The following is a 9,467-nucleotide window of genomic DNA, read 5'->3' as shown; positions in this document are numbered from 1 at the left end:
ATATATATATCTATATACATATATACATATATATCTATATACATATATACATATATATCTATATACATATTTACATATATATCAATATACATATATACATATATATCTATATACATATATATGCATATATATACATATATATATACATATACATATATATGCATATATACATATATATACATATATATACATACAAATATATATACATATATGTATATATATACATATATATACATACAAATATATATACATATATGTATATATACATATATACATATATATGCATATATACATATGCATATATATATATATATATTTATATGAAAATGGTTAAGAAATTCCAACGAAAGAAATATTTATATTTACATCAGGGGGCGGTCACCAACAATGTGTATATTTTAACATTATTTTATTATTCCGTGTCTTGGTTTTTCATTGAGAATTATGTTTAGATCTTTGTAATAATGTGTTTAAATCATTGAAATCGTTTTTAGCGCGTTTCAGACGTTCTGTGAAGCTTCCTCTTCATACCCATAGTAGCAGGACCATCATGTCCAACAAGCAGACTTAGCAACTTTATAGATATACTATTATATCCCTTCACCAATCCAATCAGAAGTTTTGTAAGAGATGACACACACTTCCTCAGCTCCCTGCCACAAACAGTAGACGATGGGACAATACTAGGCACATTCGGTGTTTGCCGCCTATATAGCAATATCCCGCAATATCCCACACAACCTAGGAAAAGAAGCTATCTCATGTTGGATTGACACACCTACACAGACTTTACACCCTAGATTCAATAAACAATTCGTGGTTGATAGCATTGACATGATCCACAATAGCAACTCCTTCAAATTCAATAATGACAACTACATCTAAATACTAGGCACATCAATGAGTACTAAAATAACACCAACATATGCTACCCTTACACTCGCCTTCCTAGATGAGACCCTTTATGAAAGGATAGAGCAAAAGTACGGGTGCAATATAAAAACACTCTTCATAAAATCTTGGAAAAGTATACCTAGACGACTGCTTTATCCTCTGGACAACTACATGGGGGAATATCAGAGAACTCCACACTTTGCTATAAAATCTACACACAAAAATAAACTTCACACTAGAACAAATCCCCACAGAACTACCTTTCCTAGACATCCTAGTAACAATCAAAACCCACAACATAAACACAGACATCTACCACAAACCCACAGACACTCAACAATACCTCCACTTCAAAAGCCACCATCCTAAAAACTGTCTAAAACCAATACCCTACTCCCTAGCACGTAGAGTCTGCACCATAGTAACAGAAAGACACCTCCGTTCGACTAGACTGAATTAACTACAAATAACACTGCGGAAAAGAGGATATCCACTACCACTAATACAGAAAGGTATTGAACTGGCTGAAAAAATTCCAATAGACCAACTAAGAATCCCAAAACAACACAACAAAGAACAAATTTTAGCATACGTCTCCACACACAACACAAACAACCCAGAACTATTTACACAGATAACAAAAAACCTTTTCCTCCTCAATCAGACACACAAACTAAAAAACATACTTACAACAACAAAAATAATAAAAACGCCGACCCAAAAAATTAAAACACATCCTAACTTCCTCAAAAATCTTTCCACACACTACAAAAGGGGTTACAAAATGCAACAAACCGCCATGTGGAGTATGTGACATAATAATAGAAGGAAACACATACACATTCAAAAACCACGCACAAACATTCAAAATAAAAAAAAGGATCTAAATTGCACCTTCAGAAATGTAGTATATACACTAAGATGCACAGCATGCAACAAATCCTACATAGGTGCCACCAAACATTTCAGTAATAGAGTGGTCTTACAGAAGAGCAACATCAAAATTGCAGATAACGGACACGTCTATTTTTCAAAACACGTACACACATGCAGTGGAAACAACTTCAAAATAATGACAATCTTCACAACAGACAATTATTTTTATTTACTTACATAGGAAAAAAACTTCATAACAAGATTCACTCCTGAACTAAACAGAGCCTAATATCAACACACAAAAACATGAAATGCAAGGTACACTCACATGCACATCCATATACATATACACACCCACACATAAATCAGAGCCGACACATTAAAACACACATACGCGCGCGCATACAACCACACACAGACATACCGCCCCTATCTCTATTACAACACACTAAACAATGCCAACCCTATTTAGCCTCGAAACCAACAACACTAGGAAACACCTAGAACCATAGTATAATATCTGTTTCAACACCTCGCTTCCCCTTCAATCAGTGGAGGAGAAATCTCTCCTGATTGAGACAGATATCATCCCTTCTATCATCCCCCTCCCATACATATACCCCTCCAATTGACACCTCCACTCTGGGGAACGAGATCTTCCCCACACTAGGAACCGATCCTGGGTCTGGCCATACCAACCTGGAGAGACAAATAAATATAAACATTAAAAACTCCCCTATACATATTTTTAAATACACCCCTCTATCTAAAAAAACATAATATAAAGAATACCCGAACAGTCTAAGACTGAAACGAAAAATCACAATACTAAAATCTTAGAATCCCCCCCAAAATATCAAAATAGAATGAAAGCACTCCTACCCTTATTTCAGAAGAGCTGCCCCCCCTTCCTCACACATACACATTAGTAATGAACTTGGATCGCAGTTACCTTCCTAGGGAGCAAATAACTTCATAATACTATAAAACAGTACACACATTCTTCAAACCAATAAAAGAAAACACACACACACATCGTACCCTAGAGGAAGAGAAAAACACAAGCAGAAAGAGAGAGTGAGAGAGAGAAACACAACACAGGTGTGACCACAGCCCAATAAAACAGTAATAAAAATTGAACATTCCAATGAATAGTAGACACTTACACGTTTCCACCTCTTGAAAACATTTTAAATTAACTACGAAAATGCTATTTTTACATCTCCAACACATTTTGAAAATAATTTCTAAAGAGGACGCTTCACAGAACGTCTGAAACGCGTTAAAAACGATTTCAATGATTTAAAAACATTATTACAATAATCTAAACATAATTCTCAATGAAAACTCAAGACACGGAATAATAAAATAATGTTAAAATAGACACATTGTTGGTGACCCCCCTTATATGTATATATATATATATATATATATATATATATATATATATATATATATATATATATATATATATATAGGATTAGTCACACAATATTAGAGATACACCAACTATCTGAAATTGTTATGAAAATTGACCACGTGTTACGTTTTCGAGAAACATAAAACACATCAAAATAAGAACGCTGAGTAATTTGCATGATTTTAAAAGGAAATAACTCATATAGATTAAATATATAAGTTTTCTCACCGGTTTTAGACGCAACTGTTGACAGATTTTTATAATAAAGATTAAATAAAATAAAATACAACTCAAATTAAAAAGTAAATTAATTAAGCTAACCTTAAATACTATTTCTGATAAACTAATTAAAATATTTTACCACCAAAACAATTAAAAACATGGGGATAATTATTGAAATGAATTTAAATTAATGTAATTTAGAAATGAGTTTGCTAATTGAATGCATATTTATTTTGAATAAATTGTACGTATAGAAATCATGCTGGAATAAAATTCGATAAAAATTGGTGAAGCAATGCACGTATGTACACATTGATTAAACTGTGAATGAGCAAACAAACAAACAAACAAACAGACATACAACTTAAGTAAAATACAGGTTTGGACGATAAAATTGTCGTCTTAGAAAAGACGACATAATTCCATTTCCGTTTAATGAAAACCGGTTTTCTTTATTTGTTGCAATCGATTTATTATTTGGCTAGTTGTGTAAAATCCCATAATTGATAGAAGTCGTTTATTATGCCTGAAAGTGACACCATGTTAAACGAGCGGCATCGGACGAACGCTGCTGTACAAGTCATGCTCTCTCCGATCTAACAGAACCGTTTCCAATACTTTCAAAATGCACCGCTAGATTTCCATGAATAACATGGGAATGTCCAGTTTGATTAAAACAATGTTTCTGGCCACGGAAATAGACTTTGGTTTGGTTTCAAGTGAAGACCACACCATGACAAGTCATATCTTCCAATCCGACTTTAAAATAAACACCAAAGTGTAATTGAAAGTGCTGAAGCGTGTGTTGATCTCCTGGTGCAATCAGGTGGCCGCTTGCTGACCCTGGATATAGCAGGCGGACTCAGCACCAGCCCACAAGTCTAAAGAGATCAAGGCTTATCTTCAGTAGGAGTGCTAAAATTTTGTACCCTTTTCTCACTGGCCTCCCCCCTTTCGACATGTGCTTGCTGCACTGCTTCATTTGGTCATATCTCGAGAACATCACCAACATGACCTCTGACAACACGCGTGTTTACTATCAATAGTAATATATAGTAATAATATCAAAGTCAGCCTGATCCCGATCATCCGCCAAATATCCACCAAGGTCTCGTCGGCGCTTGTGGAAAAAGCATACTCTCAGTTTTTAACGCCAATTTACGCGGTGATTGATGTTGAAGGCGGTTACATTGAATAGCTGTCAACTCTACTACATAATAAAGTTACCTGAATTGATTTTTCAATAAAAAAAATAAAGCTGTGTTCTTGTTCTCTTTAGGACGACAACTTTATCGTTCCTCCTATTTATATATATATATATATATATATATATATATATATATATATATATATATATATATATATATATATATATCTGTGTGGGGGTCTGTTTTGGTGTAAGAGTGTATAACTTCTTAAAATAGCGTCCGTCTTTTTTTTCACATACGTATTGCTGGCATTCCTTTCATCGATTCTCCTTTCAATTTTTTCCTGCTTTTAATATCCTGTTTCTGCCCTCATCTAAACTTAATCTAGATGAAATATAATTTACTGGACGATAAACATGTCATTTATAGATGAACGTTATTATAAGGTAAGTGCTTAGCGGAGCCGAACTATTGGGAAACGACACCGCAAGGTACATAAATTTAGTCTCATAATGACAGGCGCATTTTACTATTAATGCGCCCATCTGGCCTCAAATCCCCAAACCCAGTTAGGTAAAAGGAAAAAAAAAACAAGTAATATAAAGAAATACTTATTGAGAACATGTCCACGAATGCATCGCTTGATTCAACTAGAAAATTGTTTTTTAATGACATCTATTAATAAGAGAGATTTAGATTTCCTTTCTGTCTCTCTAAAGTCTAACTCTACTTGTACTACTGTAAGCCTCTATTGATAATAATAGATTTGACAGTCCTATCTTTTTTCCTTAAAATCTAAACTATACCTGTACTTCTATAAACCTCTCTAAAAAGTTCTCTAAAATCTTAACTATACTTGCACTTCTATAAACCTCCATCTATATATATATATATAAAATATATTTTAGTCATCGACATACAGACCTGTTTCGTTGTTTCACAACTCATCAGTGCCGCTAGACTAACACCTCTCCCAAGCCGAGGATCGAACCTAGAACCGTCGTGATGACAGTCGGCAGTCCTACCCCCTGACTACGGAATCGGTGGCCGAAATTAAACTGTCCGAACGTCTATTTAAATAAACATCCGTCCGCCACTCGTAGAGGGCTCAAACGTTTGTTTGTAAACAAATCGCGAGCTTCGCATTATTTCAGCTAAATTAAGTAGCGAGTAAGATAATTTACGAGAGTGCTCTACCGAAGAGGGGAGCTTTATAAAATATATTTTAGTCATCGACATACAGACCTGTTTCGTTGTTTCACAACTAACAGCCAAAATGTGTGTGACCATTTTGTGTATGTCTCGCAAAGGCTTCTTTCGCACACACTTCTGAGGGGTTTACTAATACTTAGAACTGTTTATATACCCCCTATATTATAATATCTACGATTTGGGAACGCGTGTAGCGTCTAGATTTATTTACGTCGATTTTTACAAAATGATTGCTATTTCAACCCGTCTTGTGTTCGTTCAGATTTTTCGTATAAAAAGCGAAACTAATTGAAAGCTAAGGTGTGTTTCCGGCCGTCGCACCGGGAAAAGTCCAGAAGCACTCAGCTTTGATCAATCTGGGGAAAAAGCCCTTCTCATATCAATCTGGACAATAGGGGAGCTGGTTTCCCCCTCCCCAACATGTGTTTTGGGGAAAAAACAGTCAAAGTTGTGTAGTAAACACACCCAAGTTAACTGCGTGACTTCTATTTGACCTCAATAATTAGGACAAATAGAAGAAGCAGAGTTAACGTTTATTGCTGCCACCTGTAAATAGTTAAATAAATAACTTCAAACGTGTTTCCCTTGTATCTTAACGTGGCCCAGTGCTTAACGCCGTACGTCTTTTTTCTACACTTTAATTTCCAACTTTGTCTCAAGGGTTCGGATTCGATCCTCATACTCATCTACCAAAACGTTTATTTTATTTTACCCCCCCCCCGGAGTTTTGATTTACCCAAAACAACATACACCTCAAATCACCTGGGAATCGCCGGGTACCCCCGCTAGTAATAATGAAGAGATAAGTAATAATAATGAAGAGATAAGTAATAATAATAAAGAGATAAGTAATAATAATAAAGAGATAAGTAAAAATAATGAAGAGATAAGTAATAATAATGAAAAGATAAGTAATAATAATAAAGAGATAAGTAATAATATTGAAGAGATAAGTAATAATAATGAAGATTTAAGTAATAATAATGAAGATGTAAGTAATAATAATGAAGATATACGTAATTATAATGAAGAGATAAGTATTAATAATAAATAGATAAGTAATAATAATAAAGAGATAAGTAATAATACTGAAGAGATAAATAATAATAATAATAATAATAAAGAGATAAGTAATGAACATGAAGATATGAGTAATAATAATTAAGAGACAAGTATTAATAATAAAGAGATAAGTAATAATAATAAAAAGATAAGTAATAATAATAAAGAGATAAGTAATAATAATGAAGAGATAAGTAATAATAATGAAGCGATAAGTAATAATAATGAAGAGATAAGAAAGAACAATAAAGCGATAAGTAATGATAATGAAGATATATGTTATATTTAGTGTTTCATTAAAAGAGTCTTTTTATAGTGTGCGTCATTGGGAGAGATTCTTAGAGGGGAGAGTTTCTTATTTCAAGTGATGCTGTTGAGAGAGATGGTGTTGTAAGAGAGATTGTTCGTTTTATGAAGATTCATATATTACAAAAATGTTCTGCCCTTAAACGTGTGGAAGAAGAAACTCTTAGGTTAATAGATGTGTTGCTATGTGAAGGAGAAGCTCTTAGAGTGAGGAGATAGTGTTCAGACAGTCTTAGTGTAGATATGAGATGTAGATTCACATTGTGGATATCAGAGGTGTATGTCACGACATTTTATAACACAGACATATAATAACAATTTACTTTACCTTTTTGTAAGAATCACAAACACAAAGACGAGCTTTATCAAAACACATGATGGGTTATTTCTTCACGACCGGCCGTGGTTTTCTCATCCAGAATTCAAAGCTCCACATATTAAGTTTAAAAGTGATCGTCTCCCTTCTAGACGTTCGAATTTCAAACTCCAGACTCTCTCTGAGTTTCTCACTGACTGTCTCTCTAACTAACTAACTCTCACTTCCTATATTGAGAAATCCATGCATGTTCGGCCTCGTGAGCAAAATTCACGTGTTTCAACATGCGCGATTTTTCACGGTTCCGATATTATGATTTCCCAATAACCTATTTTTCTTTGATGTTTTTACAAAGGAATTCAACCTACATATCTAATTTATTTAACCCATATTTTATTATCCACATTCTTTCTAAATATTGAATAGTGTATTTATTGTTGATTTCATCAGAATTAACAATTTACTGGACATTCCATTTAAACCTATTGTTCTTTAAAACTCATATCCAAGGTTCGATTTCTGGTTTCTCTCATTTTATTTTCATTTTAAGTAATCTATCTATTTTTATACTTACATGAAAAGGGGGCAGCCCGTATAATTTAACAATAACAATAAAGAGATAAGTAATAACAATAAAGATATAAGTAATAATAATGAAGATATAAGTAATAATAATAAAGATATAAGTAATAATAATGAAGACATAAGTAATAATAATAAAGAGATGTAATAATAATGAAGAGATAATTAATAACAATAAAGAGATAAGTAATAACAATGAAGAGAGAAGTAATAACAATGAAGAGATAAGTAATAATAATGAGGAGATAAGTAAGAACAATGAAGATATAAGTAATAATAATGAAGAGATAAGGAATAATAATGATGAGATAAGTAATGATAATGAAGAGATAAATAATAATAATGATGAGATAAGTAATAATAATGTAGAGATAAGTAATAATAATGAAGAGATAAGTAATAATAATGAAGACATAAGTAATAATAATGAAAAGATAAGTAATAATAATAAACAGATAAGTAATAATATTGAACAGATAAGTAATAATAATGAAGAGATAAGTAATAATAATGAAGATATAAGTAATATCAATGAAAGGATTAGTAAGAACAATAAAGAGATAAGTAATAATAATGAAGAGATTAGTAATCCCAATGGAGAGATAAGTAATATTAATGAGATTTGAATATGAACATAGAAAAAATATTTACGTTCGATTTCTAAATATATTTTTTTAATTGCTCAATGATTAAAGACGGCATGGATAAAAAAATTTTAACAGTCAGATTGTAAAATTCAATCATTAAAATATAAGGAATGATTTCAGAAATATTTTTTAATTTTACAGGCAAAAATGTGAAATGTTATTAATACTTTATAAAAACTTGTGTTTTTGTAAAACTTAAATAATTTTAATATATTTTCCAACTTCTTTCTTTTCGAAAAATCGAAAAATCATATCAATCGGCCACATTAAATATATTTTATCATTAAAATATATTTTAATATGTAAAAAAAAAAAGATGTCAATCGCCCAAAAGAAAATTACTGATAAGATCGGGTTGAGGGGTGCAAAATATGATAATTTCTTTTTGTATTTTTTTTATTTCAGCTCATGCATAGTTCAGCGGTTTTAAAATAAGTTTGTAAAAATCGATCAATTATTTTATTTTGGAGATAATTTTAAATATCACGTGGTTTTTATTGTTTACGTCAAAATATGTAAAAATAATATTGGGCTCCATTTTTCCCATTTTTCAGTTTTGGGGGGAATTTTTTCATTCAATTCTTGCATTGAGATGATATTACAGAAGTTCATAATTAATGTTCATGGGAGGAAAGATCTTTGATAACAGGTCGGCAATTCACACCTAAAAGTCTCAGGCGGACGTAAGCAATAATTATGTAGCCTAATCTTTTAGACTTAAAATAAAAGTTTCAAGGAGACGAATAGGAAGAGGCACGCAATGATCCTCACTTTGAGAGGTG

Source organism: Euprymna scolopes, chromosome 22 (assembly GCF_053919585.1).
Source record: "Euprymna scolopes isolate OS-2025 chromosome 22, ASM5391958v1, whole genome shotgun sequence".
Taxonomy (NCBI): domain Eukaryota; kingdom Metazoa; phylum Mollusca; class Cephalopoda; order Sepiida; family Sepiolidae; genus Euprymna; species Euprymna scolopes.
Note: the sequence above shows the minus strand (reverse complement) of the source record.